Source organism: Myxocyprinus asiaticus, chromosome 11 (assembly GCF_019703515.2).
Source record: "Myxocyprinus asiaticus isolate MX2 ecotype Aquarium Trade chromosome 11, UBuf_Myxa_2, whole genome shotgun sequence".
NCBI lineage: Eukaryota > Metazoa > Chordata > Actinopteri > Cypriniformes > Catostomidae > Myxocyprinus > Myxocyprinus asiaticus.
In genome coordinates this window covers 49,035,001-49,055,154 of record NC_059354.1, presented here as the reverse complement: position 1 = coordinate 49,055,154, position 20,154 = coordinate 49,035,001, and the positions used below count along the sequence as shown (strand labels likewise).

Here is a 20,154-nt window from a genome sequence, read left to right as displayed (position 1 = left end):
GGCAGCATAAAAGTAATCTGTAATACTCTGGTGGTTTAATCCATGTCTTCTGAAGAAATCCAATAGATTTTGGGTGAGAACAGACGAAAATGTTACTCCTTTTTCACTGTAAATCTTGCCTTTGCAGTTTCTAGAAAACAATCATGATTTCTAGCTTGATTAAACTTCCTAGTGCTTGACACATACCAGTGCTAGATGGCGTTAGGAAGTGTAATCGAGCTTGAAATCATGATCACCAAGGAGACTCCTGATGTGCAGATTTATAATCAAAAAGGAGTTACATTTTGGGCTGTTTTCACCCAAAACTAACTGAATCAGAAGACATGGATTAAGGCCTTTATGTTTCCTTTATATGCTTTTTGGAGCTTCAGAGTTCTGGTCACCATTCACTTGCATTGTGTGGACCTGCAGAGCTGAAATATTCTTCTAAAAATCATCATTTGTGTTCTGCAGAATAAAGAAAGTCATACACATCTGGGATATCATGAGGGTGAGTAAATGATGAGAGAATTTTCATTTTTAGCTTTTGACAGTGTTTGATCAGGATTACCACGCCTTGTGATGTCAAACGGCATCGGCGTTGTAATGCAATGATACGAAGTTCTACATATTGTGGTGCAGAAAGCCTTCAGAAAGAGCTTCAGGAGTTGGGTTTGGTGACTCTGAGGTGCAGATAACACACACTTCACCTCTCAACTAGGCTTTTATGAACTTCTAAAACAGCACAGAATGTTCTGGGCTGAGACAGTAGTGACCAGACTGTGTGTTTTGACGCTGTCTGGATGACTGAGGTGCCGACCTAGTGTGGAATGTTGTCAGCGGTGAGTGTTAAACCAATCCGAGGTCCAGCTGATGGTATGTGCAGAGCAGAAAACAGCATTCAGGGTCTGCTCAGGCCATTTTGTGACTCTTGAGATGATAACTGATGCATGACTGCTGGAATGAAGTGAAACTGACTCTAGGGAAGTCCTTACCACCACTTTAAAGCAACAGTTCACAAAAAAATTAGCATTTTGTCATCGTTTAGTCACCCTTATGTCTATGCAAACCCTGTATTATTTTCTTACGGACTGAATGATCAAGCTTCTGTTTTTCATACAGTAAAAGTGGATGGTGATTTATACGGTCAAGCTCCAAAATGCACCATGTGTAAATACAATAAAAGTCATCCACATGACTCATGCATCATATTCCAAGTCTTCTGAAGTCATACTATAGCGTTGTGTGAGGAACAAACAGATAATTAAATCAGTGTTCACTGTTTTTGTTCACAGAAACAGCTCAGGAGACTTTAAATATAACCTTTAAGTCATATAGACTATTTTTATGTTACATGTATGGTGCGTTTTGGAGCTTGACAGTATAAATCACCATTCACTTGCTTTATGTAGGAAAGAGCCGCTCAGGCATCTAACTAAGATTTTATTTTTGTTTCACAGTAGACAGACAATCATATGGGTTTGGAATGACATGATGTTGAGTAAATGATGACAAGAGTGTCATTGTGGGGTGAATTGATTCTTTAAGAGGGTGTATGTGCCTTTGTCGTAGATTGTGAGCATGCTCATTAAAAGGAGGCACATTCTTTTTTCTTTGGGGTGGGGGATTTTTCCCTTTTTCTCCCAATTTGGAATGCCCAATTCCCAATGTGCTTTTAAGTCCTCGTGGTCGCGTAGTGATTCGCCTCAGTCCGGGTGGCGGAGGACAAATCCCAATTTCCTCCGCATCTGAGACCGTCAGTCCGCGCATCTTATCACGTGGATGAGTGCGTTGCCACGAAGACATAGCGCTTGTGGAGGCTTCACACCATCCACCGCGGCAACCACGCTCAACTCACCACGTGCCCCACCGAGAACGAACCACATTATAGCGACCACGAGGAGTTTACCCCATGTGACTCTACCCTCCCTAGCAACCGGGCCAATTTAGTTGTTTAGGAGACCTGGCTGGAGTCACTCAGCACACCCTGGGATTCGAACTAGTGAGCTAGCGAACTCCAGGGGTGGTAGCCAGCGTATTTTACCACTGAGCTACCCAGGCCCCCGGAGGCACATTCTTACTCCTTTGCTCCTTGAGGAAGGAGGTCTGTTGTGTGTGCACACGTGTGTGTGTGTGTGTGTGTGTGTGTGTGTGTGTGTGTGTGTGTGTGTGTGTGTGTGTGTGTGCACGCGTGCGAGTTGTTGGTCAGGATACTGTCTTTAGGATAAGTTCCACATTCCACAGGCTGGTCTGACTAGCGGTTACCAGAAAAAGAGTTTTTTTGCATATGAATTTGGGTTAAAAATGAGCTTAATTGTCTTGAAAATAATGGCACAATGCAGAAACATTAAATGCTCCTAAAAATAGGCCTCAATTTCTTTAAGTGAAATGTGATTTCTTCTTTGTCACTTTTTGTTTTTTTAAAGGTGAAATATTACTTGGACTTAAATCATGAGGTTGGTGTCTATGGATTCCTTGAGTTGAGGATTTCAGGGATACCCATATCAGCCACATATCATTTTTCCCAGATCAGCCAAACTGCCTGTCCAGAATATTGGTTATTAACAAAAAGTTAAATATCTTTCGAATGCATTGTCAGATTTATAATAAATTTGGTATGCATCATTGACTTCATGTCCTGAACGTAGCTGAGCAGTTTGGAGACAGCGCCACCTATAGTTAAAAAAAATCCACACTTATGTGCTGACTCCAACCTTGGCATGTCTCAGTTTCGCTGTTTGTGAATCATGTCAACTGAGTGACACAGAGTGCAAATTTCTGTAAATGTATATATTATTGGCTAATCTAGGACAAGGGATTTAGATTGCAATCCCTCATAGGGGATTGAGTTTATAAGAACCACCCCATAGGAAGGCACTGTGGGATGTGACAAAAGCCTTCTTCAGGAGTAAAAAGCAGCTCTTACATTCATACGGACGGATCATCACAGACGTTTTTAATACTGTGACTAAATCAGACCAGAAAGAAAAACACAAAAGCATTTGTAACTTCTGAATGAGAGATGTTTACGGTGATGCAATTTGGCAATATTTGTGCTGTCCTCAGACCTGTATGAACTTTAAGCAATTTATGTTTTTCTTGATATCGTTTCTCTGGTGTTTTTCCATTTATCGGCATTGTTTCCTTCCGCTGATGGTCACAAATATGGCGGCTGCGAGGAAAAAGTGACCGCTGAAACAGGTCAACAGCTCCTTTTCGTTGCATGTTTGGTGGTGATCACTTATATTTTATTCCAGAGCTTTGAGTTATATTTTTGGGTGTTGTTAAACAATATTCAAGTGAAACAGCAGTGTCATAGAGGACTAGAGCTGATACAATGTGTCTGATCGGAAGGTAAAAGTTCTGTCCACATTCCTGTGGTTATAGGGGCAGATGTATTCAAGCTTTATCCTGTTACTTTTTGTACAATTATTTACAAAGTAATGATCTGTTAAGTTCTGTTAAACTTTGAAGTGTTACTACTGTATGACTGTTCTTGTGCTCTCATTTAGAGAACGATGCGATGACATAGTGTGTTCCCTTGAATTTATTACTTACATTTCCTTTAGTTGGTCTTAAAATGTTTTTAATTTAGCTTCATAAAACCCGGATAAACCTTGTTCTAGTTCTTAGTTCTCACGCCTCTCTTGCGCTTTTGGATCTTTTGACTGCTGGTGCTGAATGCCGATGTTTTGAATTCTGCTAAAGCTGTTGAGCTAGTTGCTAGAGAGATGAATGTGTTTGGTTGGTTGTTGTGGTGTTTATTGCGCATTTGTTGCATGTGTGTGTGTACGGTGTGCAAGGTGAGTCGCAGTAACTCTGCTCATAAAAAAGACTTCAGTTTTTAAACTGAGTGAGTTGACGTGAAACTATAATAACTGGTCTGCACCATAAAACACTTTCACTTGTCATGGTTAGTGTGTGTGTGTGTGTGTGTGTGTGTGTGTGTGTGTGTATGTGTACATTTTTATTTTGTACACCTGCTTTCTCTTTGTCATTTCACACACTGTTTGGCCTCGGAGAATAAAGCATTAGTCTTTACTGAGCGTTTGATAGATCCATAACATCACTGCTTTCCCTATTGCCAAAGCTGTACACACACCCACACACACCACACACACACACACACACAATCACACACACACAATCACACACCTAAAAACACACATAACTTTACAGCTAGGAATGGGAATTGTGAGGAATTTTACCATTCTGGTTCCGATTCCTTAAACAATTATTTTGTGTAATGAGCAAAAAAAAAATGTTTTTATTACCATAGAATAAAGTTGTTGCAAATTAAAGGCAGTTTTTACAACATCTTAAATCTTTCATCATCTTATCTTAAATTCGACAAATTTCCGAATTTAAATTTTAAAGTGACAGCCTAAAAATGTATTGTCTTTGTATTATTTCATGCCTCCTACTCAGGGTATGAAATTAACACAACGCAGGTTGTGCGTGTCAAACAGCCACAGCCATATTATAATAATTATATAATCATTATATATCATTATATAATTATGGTATTATAAATTATATAATTTATTTAATATATATAAACAATTTTAACTGTTATTTTAGAATATAAAATATAACCTATACCAAGCTATTATTATTATTATCATAATGATAAATTTGCAACATTCAAATGGAGGCTAAAAAGTAGACAGAAGATAAACTTCTTGTTCAAGAACCATTTCTGAGGTTGTCCTGAATTATGACATACATGGAAATTCACCTGTAGTCCCAGTGTTGTTGCATTCTGTGATGGTTTGAGATCAAATGCAACACTATTCCATTAGACACAAAGATGCGTGCTTGAAGAAGCACATGTGATTATATTTTGATTATTGCTTTATAATCAAAATGTAAAATATAATATTTTATGTTGTTCAGAGGTTTTTTGATGCTCACGCACTGCACGAGCATGTCTTGCGGAACATGCGCATATGACGAGTTCCAGGTTGTGCGTGTGAGCGCCAAAGTGCTAATAAACCTCTGAACATAGCGAATCAGACATGCGCATCGATGGCTTTTCTTTCGTATGTTCTTCAAAATATAATGAACTGTGTTAAGTAGGGCTGGGCAATATGTAAAAAAAATATTTTTGCATGATTTTGCAAATATTTATTATCATGAAATATCAAGATATCCGATATAAAATAAATAAAATAAAGCAAAATTTTAGGTTCAAGGTGAACGGGTCTTGCATTACTTAATAATTATATTACTGAACCTGCAGATTTGCGTTCACAATGCATGCTAAACGAGAGGAAATAAAGTGAACTAAACTCACAGCACCTCCTGAGATGATCGGAGATAATTTGTAGCATTCTCACAGTCGACATTATTCTTGCAAACAGTTTTCAGACGAATGAAACAGAGAAAAGGAGTGAAAACTCTTTACATGCACTTGTTCCACATGACAGGCTTGTGCTGCATGCCTCTGAACAAACAGCGAATCAGATGAATTTGTTTGCTTTATTGATTTTGCTTTAAAAATGTAATTCATTTATTGAAACACGAAAAACATAAAAGACATTTCTAAATTCAAATTGCACTTTAAACTAAATGAAAAAAGCAATAAAACAACGAAGTGATCAAAAAATCTTATTTAACCACCTTCCCAAATCCAAACGTTTACCGACTCCAACGGCTCATTTGCATCACGGAATCCGCAATGCATGCCAACCACGAGGAAATAAAGCGAACTAAACTCACAGCACCTCCCGAGATGATCGGAGATCATTTTCAGCATTCTCATAGACGACGTCATACTTGCAGACAGTTTTCAGACGAATGAAAAAGAGAAAAAGAGTGAAAACTCTTTACATGCGCTTGTTCCCCGAGACAAGAAACCTGTTCCAGCTCACGCTGCATGCCTCTGAACAAACAGCGAATCCGACACAAGCATTGACGGCTTTTCTTTCATCTGTTCTTATATAATAAAATATAATAAAGTTTCTTCAAGTGCATGTCTTTGTGACTAACAGCATTTCTTGTCATGAGTCACTCCGAAACGTCTTACAGGTCGCCCGCCAGTTCCGGGTAGATGAGCAAAATTACGCGTGCATGAAATACATTTGGATGAGGAGCTTGCAGACTGGTTTCAGCCTCGTCGCATTTGGCAGGTGGAAGGTGCTAGTTTCACACCCTGGTCACTGTTTAATATATTTGGCGACTTCCCAGATCCGTGGTTTTGCCATTTCCCGATATTGCCAATCATCATCTGTTCGCAGTCGGCACCGGGATCTTTGTAAGACATCGTCGATATCCGATTACATTGTCAAATCGCCCAGCCCTAGTCTGAAGGCATTTCTTGTCATATGTCACTTCGAGGCATCTACAGGTCGTCCACCACATTGGCGGGTAGATGAGCAAAATTACCCGCCACAGCGCGTTACATTTTTAGTATGTATTTTGGTACAGCGTTCTGTCCACATATGAAGAAAAATGCAAACATTCAAGAATCGTTTTCACGAAAATCATTCAGTCCCGGTGACTTTAGAAAAACCCAACCCTACTGATATCTGTTTCTTCCAAATCTCCCCAGCTGATTTAGGTGCACAAACGTCACTTGTCCAGTCATTAAGCTTGTTTGGTCCCTGGCATGATGATGTCATAGATATGCCGCATTGCTGTCCGAGATAAGTGGATTCACAATTCTGATTTTATGGTGGTGTGGCCTCAGAGCAGGAGATGGGAAGGGCGGGCAAAAACATCTTCATTAGGTGATGTGAGTGAAGCACAGTGTGAGGACACAGTGTCCACGGCCTCAGTTAACTTTGGACGCTTTGGACTTGTGCCGAATTCTTTCTTCAGTACACAATCTAAAGTGTCATTCACACAGGACATGCTGTTGCTTTCAAAAACAGCTTGATTGCAAGGGAATGGAACAGAAAGCCTGTTCTGAAAATGTAAAGAAGAGTTTTTGACACAGTGTCTGGAAAATGTGGCGCTCATGGTGTGAAAATAAGCTGTACATTTTCATGGTTCACATGGTCGTGGAAGTCCAGGACATTACTTTTGGTCACTATGAACTGTGGATGTAGTGTAAAGAGCTGCGTGAAGATTCTCCTTTTGTGTTCCATTGAAAGAATAGCAGCATACAGGTTTGGATCGACATGAGGGTGAGTAAACAATGACGGAATATTTATTTTTGGGTGCACCATTCCTTTAAGAGTTCTGAACTAAACTGGACTGTGAGTGGAGATGATCTTTTAGTCTATGTCTGGGTCACTGGGCCTCAGTGAATAATCACTATTCAGTTTAATTTCTGAGCCTGAACTTCATTTGTGTCCAGGCAACCAATCCATTTACTGGATAGCTCATTAAGACCACACTGAACTCTCTCTCTGTCTCTCTCTCTCCCGTAAAAAAACAAAGACCCCATTTAGCCACTCAGATATTCGAATGAGTCACATATCTCCGTCACGTTGTTCCATGTCTGGTTTGCTGCTGCTGTGCCTCAGAAATCTGAAATATGTTGAGAGAACGTGCATATGGGTTTGTTTGTTGTATACCTCTGTCCTAAGATAGAGATGTTTTATTTGCATCTAGTGATATTTATTTAATAGCAGTTGCAAAAACTGTAATGTTGATTGATTAACATGAAAATTGTTTCAGTCAGTTCGAAACTCTTCAAAGCGATTTGTTTCTGTCATCACTCAAAAATGTTTACAGACGTTTCCACTTTACAGTTTTCATTTATGAATCATATTTTAGTACAAAACCCTCCTTCAATGTAAAGGCTAGGGTGTATAATACAAAATTGTATCAGTTTTTCATCATTTTGGTCCCTTTTTAGCTTTTTAAAAATGTTCAAATTCCATGCATTCCATCAATATGATGTCTTGAAATTGCTTAAATATATTGTAGAGGTAGACCGAAACATCGGTTTTACTGAATAATCGGTGCTGATTGTTGCTTTTTGTAGCTATCCCTTTTGCCGATAGTTTTTTTTTTTAATTATTGTTATTCGTGATTAACAATCACGCGGAAATTTGCTGCATCTAAATCTTTCATTGAAAAAATGTATCCATATTTTTACCCTCACTTGCATACAAAGACAAATGAGACTACATGAAGACGTCCCTCTTAGCAAATACATTGTGTCTTCAACTTCATATCTTGTAAATAATAATAAACCTTATTCCTTATTAAACATAGTCTGGTGAAATATATATACAAAACTCTTTATCTGGTCAATATATAGGCTATAAAAAGCTTAATTTGGTAAATACATATAGAGTATTGTAATGGAGTCAAGTCTCCATCATTTCAAAATAAGAGTCCCTGGTGTGTTTTGGGCTTGTTTATAGTTAAAATTACCACATAATGCACCAAATTTTAATTTTTATGGTCATTATTGGGATTTAACAATAACAATAAACTGCACCTGGGGTTTTATTCATTTTGGACACTTGTAGCCTCTGTGTCTGTGCACATCAGTGTAAGGAAAGACCAGGAATATTTTTTAACATTCTACAAATCAATTTTCAAAACTATCGGCCGATTAATCGATTATCTGCCTTTTCCACCACCATGGTTATCGGTATCGACAAATCCACTACCGGTCGACCTCTAATATATTGTTACGTTTATTGTTCACATGCATAATTTGTACTATGTAAAAGCATTTACATTGATATGTAGAACAGGTGCTAAAACAGTACTGTCTCTTTAAGAATAGCTTAATGTTGTTTTTGATCAACAACTGAGTGTAAAGAACAGGAAGGGTATTAAAAGAGAAATTAATCAATGACAAATGGATTGCAGGGATCCGGTCTTTGGACACACATTACACGGATTGAATAAAAAAAAATTTGCACACTCAACATGGAGTGAAAGGATCTCGCTGCTGAACTTCTTCGCCACTATACTGCTCAATCACTGGTGAGTGAAATCTGAACATTTATCAGCCAGTGGTTTATCACTGACATTTTAGTCGTATAGCGTGAAATTTACTTGCATTAAAGAAGGTTGCGCGTAGAGTAAAAGATCGATCTTGGGATTTTAAGAATCAAAATCTGGATTGCTCAATTGATCTATATCTGGATTGATCTATATTTTTACCCAGCCCTACAAACGATGTGAGGGATGCCAGATTTTAATACTTAGGGTAAGGGGTTTCTTCTAATCACTAACCCCAGCTATTAACAGTGGTAATAGTGATGCTCACCATTGAAAACACCACTAATAAGCTTAAAAATCCAGACACAAACAAACCATCTGGCCAGACAGTGTGGCTTTAATTAGACTCATCAGAAAAAGTGAGGGAATCAAGGTGTAATTAAGCTTATTTGTATGAATGATAAATGGACAAAGAACAACAAAGTGTCTTAGGATAAATACACAATAGCTGGACATGTGGCCTACTTACAAACAAATGTAGACACAAACACAATCAGTCAGCTGAAGCTCAGCATGACACACACGCTCTTTATCCTGTGTTCTGTCTTATGCTGGGAGGGACTTTCTCTTGAGCTGCTTAATGTGTTTTATTTCGTTCGATTGCCCTCTTAATGCCAATAAGCTTCCAAAAATACAGACATAAATATATAATTGTATTTTCTGACAGCGGGGCACGTCTGCAGAGCATCTCTCTTCACCCATTCTGGAGGCCAAGTGTTTTTATGACCTGAAATAATCAGCAACATAACACATTTGTAAATATATATATATATATACAGTTGTGCACAAAAGTTTGGAGAATTGGTAATATATGTACCATTTTTAAAGAAAACATGAGTGAGCAGGCAAAACACATTTCTTTTATTTCTTATTGGATTCATATTCAACTGTAGGTTATAACAGAAATGCACAACATAGATGGGAACTCCTTCAATACTGTTTAAAAAGCATCCCAGGGTGATACCTCAAGAAGTTGGTTGAGAAAATGTCAAGAGTACATGTCTGCAAATTCTACATGTATATATGTGTGTGTGTGTGTGTGTGTGTGTGTGTGTGTGTGTGTGTGTGTATATATATATATATATATATATATACACACACACAACAGTTAGTTCTGGTCCTCGAATCTGATTGGACGAGAGATGTTCCATGAGTATTGATGGTCTCACACCGTTCTAAACCGGTTTTTTACATTACATATTTTAGCCAGCAGGTGGTGGCAAAAGATAATTTTTGTGTGTAATATGAGCCAGTTAGTTGACGTGAAATGAATCCGCGTCAGCCAGTGTTTACATACAACACTCCGTGATCGCTTGTATTACTACTACACTACTAAATATAGGAAACATCTTTAAACGGCTTTAAACTAACAACTTCAGCATTACGGCTCATCACAGCTGAGAGACACAACAAACTGATTAATTACACAAACTCAAGATGTTTCTATAGTGAACGACTCTTGCGCACGGCTACCGCGAAATAGGGAGAAATACCACTGCTACTTTTCCACTGAGAAAGCTGATCTTCAGAAAGCTGACAGCATCTCTGCTTGGGAGTGGCAACAGGTGATCGCACACGCTCTCTCTCTCTCTCTCTCTCTCTCTCTCTCTCTCTCTCTCACACACACACACACACACACACACACACACACACACACACACACACACACACACACACACACACACACACACACATCTATCCTTGTTTGTCCAATAACTTGTTAGAAACAGCACAAGCCGTGATACTATTTCTGAAGTGACATTTTTGAATTACTAACGAAGGCTTGGACGCATCATTTGGTTTGAACCAGCAATGTCAGATTCTGATCCATCGCGTAAGAAAGTACTTCCATGCACAAATGCTTTTTTTATGAACGTACTCCGTTATATCTGTGCTATATGGCCCTACATCAGCACTGCTGTGATTACCTACGGCACTCGTGCCTGCGGCCGAATCTCAGCAGTGCTGATGTAGGGCCATAACGCACTCTTGCTTGTGTGATATTACTTATATATATATATATATATATATACACACACACACACACACACACACACACACACACACACACACACACACACACACAAACACACACCGACCAGCCACAACATTGAAACCACCTGCCTAATATTTCTTAGCTGGTGCGCAAGAAACCTCAATGTCCTCCACCATTTTGCCCTCTCCAGTGTGGAAAGTTTAGTAAGAGGTAAACGCTTGAGTTTGTGTAATTAATCAGTCTGTTGTGTCTCTCAGCTGTGATGAGCCGTAATGCTGAAGTTGTTCGTTTAAAGCCGTTTAAAGCTATTTCCTGGCTTTAGTTGTGTAGTCGTAATCAGTGTTGGGTGTAATGCATTACTAATGAATTAATTACTGTATTTAAATTACTTTTTCATTGAAAAAAGTAAAGTAAGGGATTACTCTTAATTTTTCAGTAATTTAATTACAGTTGCTTCTGATGTAATTGCATTAAATTAATTTAAAATCAAAATTTAACGTCTAATGTTAAAATGTATGTTTTCTAATTTAATGCAGCCCCCTTAAATTCTTTGGCCAGGTCATGAATAATTTATTTGATTTTATATTATTTATTTGAAAGAATTAAAAGAACAGTTTCATGTCTATCCTTGTATTTTCAAAAATAAATAAATCTATGTAGCTCTTCTCTATATAATGACTTTATAACGTTTTTTGAGAATAACACTATTAAAGTGACATAAAAGTAGCCCATGTGACTTACATATACAAAACTGAAATTTAAGTCATTAAACTGAAAGGTGAAAATAGTATTTCTAACTTCTCAATGACGTCAAATCTGGTGTGCATGTAATTTTTTTTATCTCAGTGTGAGATTTGAGAGAAGATTGGCCTTGAATATTGTCAATGAATAGCTATTTAGTATTTCTGTCCGTTCCTCATACAAAGCGATCATACAGCTTCGGAAGCAAGCTACAATATTCTGAGCTCGACATGGTCCCTGTGAGCTGTTGTTGTATGGAAAAGTACATTCAGGTGTGTAGTTATTTTAATTTTTGGTTAAACTATTACTCTGTTGCAAGAAAGAGTTGGTTAGAACCTAAATCTGAAACATGATAGTGCTCCAGCCTGTCATCTTCTCTTTAGGGATCATGGCGGTTTGATAATGGCATGCTTTGTTGACCGAATACATCATTGCAGAGTTTACAGTGGATATTCCCATATCAAACGTCTCTATCCTCAAAGGACTTTTATCGATACAGGACAGCAGCTATGCAGCATCTATACCCACATCTTTTCATTTCACTTGTGCTCATTCTCTTTCTTCTGTCTCTTAGAAGATCACACAATTGAGCCAGATGGTGTTTGAGGGAGAGATGAAATTCAGCCGTTCTTCTTCTCTGTGCTCTTCTGAGACTCTGCAGAGATGCATGCTTAAGATTTCATCTGCTGTGCAGCGGCAGCATTCCAGAAACTTTAGAACGTCCCTAATCCAACGCTCCAGATGGTTCTGCTGCACTCCACTCAGGGTCGGGCAAAATTCCTAATTTATCAATTGGCTCCCTTTCAATTCATGAGGAAGAATTTAACTTAAATTGAATTCACCACGCCAGCAACAGATTGACATATTTCTCTAAACCCGTAGTTCTCAAAGTGTGGGGACATTGTCATATGCATGCAACAGTCGAATGAGTCAGTGGGAAGATTTTCAGTTAATTAAGACTTACATTTTGGTCAGTTCACCACACAACACTATTGAATGGCTTCAGAGGACTTGAAACATAGCACACTGGTGAGATGGAAGACTTAAATGTTTACAGACAATCAAGATCCTCTCATCCATGTGCTGCACGGATGAAAATTGTCATAGTGGTTTGGAGTGGTTTGAGGATAAGACGATGCAATGATGACAGAATTTGTATTTTTAGGTGAACTATTTTTCATTTTTTTTTTCCATTTTTTTTTTTCACCCAATTTGGAATGTCCAATTCCCAATGTGCTTTTAAGTCCTCGTGGTGGCGTAGTGATTTGCCTCAGTCCGGGTGGCGGAGGACGAATCCCAGTTGCCTCCGGGTCTGAGACCGTCAACCCGCGCATCTTATCACATGGCTTGTTGAGAGCGTTGCCACGGAGACCTAGCGCGTGTGGAGGCTTCACGCCATCCACCGCGGCATCCACGCTCAGCTCACCATGCGCCCCACCGAGAACGAACCACATTATAGCGACCACAAGGAGGTTACCCCATGTGACTCTACCCTCCCTAGCAACCGGGCCAATTTGGTTGCTTAGGAGACCTGACTGGAGTCACTCAGCACACCCTGGGATTCGAACTAGGGAGCTCCAGGTGTGGTAGCCAGCGTCTTTACCACTGAGCTACCCAGGCCCAAGGTGAACTATTATTTAACATTTCTCTTGATAAACTGTAACACTTTTTTATTGATTCTGTTTTTAGATAATTAGAAGTTTTTTTTTTTTTTTTACAAAGTATTCAGATATTTAAAAAAAAAAAAAAAATTCCGTTATTCATCAGACATGAAAGAAAATGTAGACATATTTTTTATGCCTTTGTGACAGTTATACGCTAAGTTTAATGTGCTCCAGACGTGCTCCAGACAAAAGTTCACAGATATAGAGGCAGCAGAAAGTACATCCTGTTTGTTTCTGTATTTTACAAAAGCACAATGCTTTGTTGTTATTGTGAGTGGACACAAATAAAAGTAGACCCTTTACAGTTTTGAGTGATGTCTTCCTTTTATCTGTATGACCATAAATGACTATTTTAAGTAGTTGTTGTTGTTACCAGGAAAAAAATTAAAATAAAGTGGTCGCGCCAGCGCCTCTGTCGACTCCAGAGGATTAATGTTTTTAAAGCAATTTAAAAAATCTTTTTTTCAGATAATTATGTAGAGCAATCATTAAATAAGTCTTTACTAAATTACTAAATAAATCAATAAATGCACATTTTATTTCATTTTAGCACTACTCTGTCCATTTTCATTTTAGCCATATACTTGGTAACGCTTAGGATGAGAAATTAAAAAAGACTCAAAGCTTGGGCTTAAAAAAAAAAAAAAAAAAAATAATCAACAATTTTTATTTAAGCAAAAGTTTTTTTTTCAGGGATACGGTCATTGACACATCACGTAACGACAGTGGCTATCAAAATCGATTTTTTTTTTTGCACTTTCTGATTAGTGAGTTTAGGTAGTTTTTTTTTTGTTGTCAACTATGGCTGAGTTTGGTACAAAAAGAGATTTCTTGTTAACTCTTGCAGATAAAGTTGCCATCCAAAGCATTGACAATCACATGACATGCACTTCATCAAAATAGATGGCATCATGAGGAAGGAAAATGATGTGGATATATTGAAGCAAAATCTCAAAACATCAGCCAGGACGTTAAAGCTCAGTCGCAAATGGGTCTTCCAAATGGACAGTGACCCTAAGCATATATCCAAAGTTGTGGCAAAATGGCTTAAGGACAACAAAGTCAAGGTATTGGAGTGGCCATCACAAAGCCCTGACCTCAATCTGATAGAAAATTTGTGGGCAGAACTGAAAAAGCATGTGCGAGCAAGGAGGTCTACAAACCTGACTCAGTTACACCAGTTCTGTCTGGAGGAATGGGCCAAAATTCCAGCAACTTATTGTGAGAAGCTTGCGGAAGGATACCCAAAACATTTGACCCAAGTTAAACAATTTAAAGGCAATGCTACCAAATACTAACAAAGTGTATGTAAACTTCTGACCCACTGGGAATGTGATGAAGAAATAAAAGCTGAAATAAATCATTCTCTCTACTATTATTCTGACATTTCACATTCTTAAAATAAAGTAGTGATCCTAACTGACCTAAGACAGGGAATGTTTTATACGATTAAATGTCAGGAATTGTGAAAAACTGAGTTTAAATGTATTTGGCTAAGGTGTATGTAAACAACTGTATTATTGAAATTATATAATATTTATACATCATGTTAGTATTTTTTGTACTACCTTTAATTTATGCTGAAATTTATATCAGTGTATGTTTTACTGGAGAATAAAGGGAATTGCCATCATTATAATAGAAGTCACAAAGCAAAGAAATCTTCAAAGAAATCTAATGCTCTCCGTGCAAAATACAATTTCTCTATAGTTTTATTTATTTATTTATGGTTGAAATGTGATCTGGACATGTTTTTTATGAAACTCACCCACTAGTTGTAATTTTGTGGGTAGCATTAATGTGTTAAGTAGCATGATGAGTTATTACTCAGGGTAACTGTGTATTTTTAACTACCCCCACCAAATACATGCCACTTTAAAACATACAATATACTTTGTCATTATGTTTATTATGAAGTGCTGCACGTATCTCATTTCACAGTTTGTGTTTAGATGAGTATGCCATTTTACAGCTTAGTGCACCATATGAGCACATGCATTTTTCATCTTTATCTTGCCATGTTTATTGTCATGCAACCCTTTGTGTGTGTGTGTGTGTGTGTGTGTGTGTGTGTGTATGTGTGTTTCTTTGCTCTTAAATATATTAAGATGGATAGTTGCATGGCCATCATCTCCCTCACTGTTTAATGGTCACATTGGCGTTGTCATCACTAACCTTTGCAGTTAAATGGAACATGTAAAGTTCGAAGTTGTGAATATGGATTCAATACATCACAGTGCATTACATTATTGTAATTGAATTGAATAGGAAACTGCAGTAAACACACAAGAGTGAATTTGTGGGGTTTGTTTTAATCTCTCTTGCACAGATAGCTGACTTGCTACTTTATTAATGAACTGTAAGAAATATGATTTCATTAATAAATCAATAAAAGGATTTAGGTTTGAAAATATCCTGTAGCTCAACTGGTAGACCATGGCACTAGCAACGCCAAAGCCGTGTGTTCGAATCAAACTATGACTATGATCATCTGAGTTATGCATTCTCATAAAAGGGCTCTTTTATTTATGCAAACAATAGGAACAGCAGATTTTATATGTCGGTCTGCCGATAGCTGGGGATCTGGAGTAATCTGTCGAGGGCCAGTCTGCTTCTAAAGCTGCTTTGATTAGATTTCTCTCTCAGCGAGGTTCAGCGTTGCCACTGTGAAGTGATTTTCTGGGAATCAGATATTTGTACCAGAGCCTAGACACACACACACACACAGGCACACAAACCCGAAAACAGCTGGAGCGTCACTATGTAGTCTTCTTCATTGTGTGTTCAACATTAGATATGTAGTGCTTTGTAATATGGCACTTTTCATACCACTGTCTCCTTAAGATGATTCACTTACGTGTTCCTCTTTTGTAAGTCGTTTTGGATAAAAGCATCTGCCAAATTAATAAATGTAAATGTGAATAAATGTAGTGTTGGTTTGATCAGTGGAATCGCAGTGCGACTTCACTCTTGTTAATGTGTGCTACTGTGTGTGTGTGTGTGTGTGTGTGTGTGTGTGTGTGTGTGTATATATATATATATATATATATATATATATATATATATATATATATACACACACATATACAGTGTGTGTGTGTGTATATATATATATATATATATATATATATATATATATATATAAGCAATATCACAAGCAAGAGTGCGTTATGGCCCTTCATCAGCACTGCTGAGATTCGGCCGAAGGCACGAGGCCGCAGGTAATCACAGCAGTGCTGATTTAGGGCCATATAGCACAGATATAACTGAGTACGGTCATAAAAAATGCATTTGTGCATGGACGTACTTTCTTACGTGACGGATCAGAATCTGACGTTGCTGGTTCAAACCAAATGATGCGTCCAAGCCTTCGTTAGTAATTCAGAAATGTCACTTCAGAAATAGTATCACGGCTTGTGCTGTTTCTAACAAGTTATTGGACAAACAAGGATGTGTGTGTATGTGTGTGTGTGTGTGTGTGTGTGTGTGAGAGAGAGAGAGAGATGGAGCGTGTGCGATCACCTGTTGCCACTCCCAAGCAGAGATGCTGTCAGCTTTCTGAAGATCAGCTTTCTTAGTGGAAAAGTAGCTGTCCAAGCAGTGGTATTTCTCCCTATTTGCGGTAGCCGTGCGCAAGAGTTGTTCACTATAGAAACCGCAATCTCCTCTGCCATTTTAAACAGTATTTCCTCTCCAATGTGGAAAGTCCGGTAAGAGGTAAGCACCTCGGGATTGTGTAATTAATCAGTCTGTTGTGTCTCTCAGCTGTGATGAGCCGTAATGCTGAAGTTGTTCGTTTAAAGCCGTTTAAAGAAATTTCCTGGCTTTAGTAGTGTAGTAGTTATACAAGCGATCATGGTGCGCTGTTGTATGTAAACACTGGCTGACGCGGATTCACATCACTTCATCAACTGGCTCATATTACACACAAAAATGATCTTTTGCCACCACCTGCTGGCTAACATATGTAATGTCAAAACATTACATGTAAATAGACATATGGCTCTTAACACATCTGCACTGCTCTTACACTTTAGTTTAGAGCGGCACGAACACAAGCGGAGTGATACACACAGTGAAGCGTCTGAGTGCTGATGGTGTGAGACCATCAATACTCATGGAACATCTCTCGTCCAATCAGATTCGAGGACCGAAACTAACTGTTGTGTATACATGTATATACATATATACACACATTAGGGCTGGGTGATATATCGAATATTAACTATATAATTGAGAAAATTTTGCTGATGATGTAAAATTGACCAATATTGTGAATATCGGCATGATTTTAATGTGCTTTCATTTGGCTGTTGAGTTTCATAAAGAGCGCATCAGTAGACTCATTTCCTGATCCTTCAGGGCTGCACAATTAATCAAAATAACATCAAAATGGCAATAAACACGCTGATCTGTGTGCACGCGCATGGCGGCGCTCTCAGACCAGTTCACGTGCATCGTGAAATCAGAGTAATGCAGGTTCAAGCATTCGTGCAATTCCAAACATTAGTAACAGTTACAAGTTATTATACAAATCTACAAACATGACACAGAATAACAGAAGAGATTACAGTGTTTCAGGAAATGTGGAACATTGTAAACTGTCAAATACACATTTTCTGTGTCACAATAAAAGCTCCTTGAGAAGTTGAAGTAAATACGACAGCACTTTCGGTGTCAAAATAAAAGTCCCCAGGTGAAGATGAAGTAAACAGGACAGAAATATATTACTTTTATATAACACAAATCAAATAATCAGAATAATAATGATAATTGAGCATTATATTATAATAATCAACCTGACGTGTCCCACAGTAATAATTTAGTATTATGCAATGTTCAACTGGGGTTTCAAAAATACATCAGTGAAGTAGTTTTTCACAGTAAAAACTTCTGAAGGTAAATAATTATTTTTATTAAGCTACTATGTATCATTGTGTATGAAATATAAATATAAAGTGCATATCAATGAAAATGATTGAATTTCATTCTCCCTTGTGTTTATTAATGAAACAATTATTATAATATTGTTATTTAATGTCTTTTAAAATATTTAACCTACTTGGCTACAGTAGCTGCTTGGAGGAAATGATGGTAACTCTGATAAAATAATAATAAAAAAAGAAAACACTTTTGAGCTATTTTAGAGCAAATACATAATTATCGAGATATATATCGAATATCGTCAGTAGGCTAAAAAATATCGAGATATAATTTAAGACATATCACCCAGCCCTAATAAATAAATAAATAAATAAATATATATATATATATATATATATATATATATATATATATATATATCAGTATATACACCAATCAGCAATAACATTAAAACCACCTGCCTAATATTGTGTAGGTCCCCCTCGTGCAGCCAAAACAGCACCAACCCGCATCTCAGAATAGCATTCAGACATGATATTCTTCTCATCACAATTGTACAGAGTGGTTATCTGAGTTACCATAGACTTTGTCAGTTCAAACCAGTCTGGCCATTCACTGTTGACCTCTCTCATCAACAAGGCAAATTCCAAGAGATCAGCAGTTACAGAAATACTCAAACCAGCCCATCTGGCACCAACAATCATCCAATCATGTGTCTGCAGTGCATAAAAAATTGCAGATATGGGTCAGGAGCTTCAGTCAATGTTCACATCAACCATCAGAACAGGGAAAAAAATGTGATCTCTTGATTTGGACTTTGGCATGGTTGTTGGTGCCAGATGGGCTGGTTTGAGTGTTATTCTGAGATGCGGGTTGGCATTGTTTTGGCGGCACGAGGGGGACCTACACAATATTAGGCAGGTGGTTTTAATGTTGTGGCTGATCGGTGTATATACTGTATGTGTTTATGTGTGTGTGTGTGTGTGTGTGTATATATATATATATACACATACATACACACATACAGTATATACACCGACACATACAGTATATACACCGATATACAGTTGTGCTCAAAAGTTTGCATACTCTTGGAGAATTGGTAATATATGTACCATTTTTAAAGAAAACATGAGTGAGCAGGCAAAACACGAGAGCTATGAATTGGAATCTATTAGAATCAAGTTTGTTTTGACAAGTAAATTTTTTGTTTTTGTGTAGTAATGCTTTCGTAATATTGTTTTTAAAAGAGTTATGCAATTGAAATAAAGAGAAAAAGAACTGTTGCTGCAGTTCATTGATTTCAGAAAGGGGCACAGCTGATTTGCAGGAGTGAGTTCACTGCGCTCTTTCTCTCTCTCTTTCTCTTTTGCGCCCTCCCTCTCTCGCTCCACACCTATCCCACCACCCTCTGTCACCCATCTCTTCAATAACTGTTCCCTCATCTTTCCATTCTGTGACCTGTAGCACACATTCTTCTCTCTTTCCAAACTCTCCTTTTCGTTTCTTGTTTAGCTCAATTTTACGAGGTTTTATGTCTTCACTGCTTTCTCTCTCTCTCTCTTTGGCAGGCATAGTACGTTATTTTTTCACCGGCAGCCCACTACAAAACATAATCAGTCACACTGTAGGAGAGGAGGGAGAGAGAGAGCTTTCTTCCATCTTCCTCTTTTCATTTCTGTTATCCACCCATTCTTTCTTTTTCATTGCGGACTGGTTGCTTTTATCCTCGTGGAGAGCTGCGGTGTTATTTCTCTAATGGTTTGAGGAGGCGTTCAGCGATGCAGTGAAGCCAACAGAGACTCGGGCTGCAGTGCCGTGCACCAGTAGAATTAAACGGTGAATGGGCATGGAGGTGTATTGCCGAACACCCTGAGGAGATGGAGGTTTGTGGCGCGAATCTCGCCACTGCTGTATCTGAACACATCTGCCTGTGCGTCTGTCTGTGAGTACCGGCACATGCCGAGCAACGATGCG

The 20,154-nt window shown here is 38.1% G+C and overlaps 1 protein-coding gene across 1 annotated transcript in view; it reads left to right on the top strand.

Annotated features, from left to right (window-relative positions):
- LOC127448217 (protein TANC1-like) overlaps window positions 1–20,154 on the top strand; it is a 248,275-nt gene that overhangs the window by 116,497 nt on the left and 111,624 nt on the right. The gene's annotated exons all lie outside the window — the stretch shown is intronic.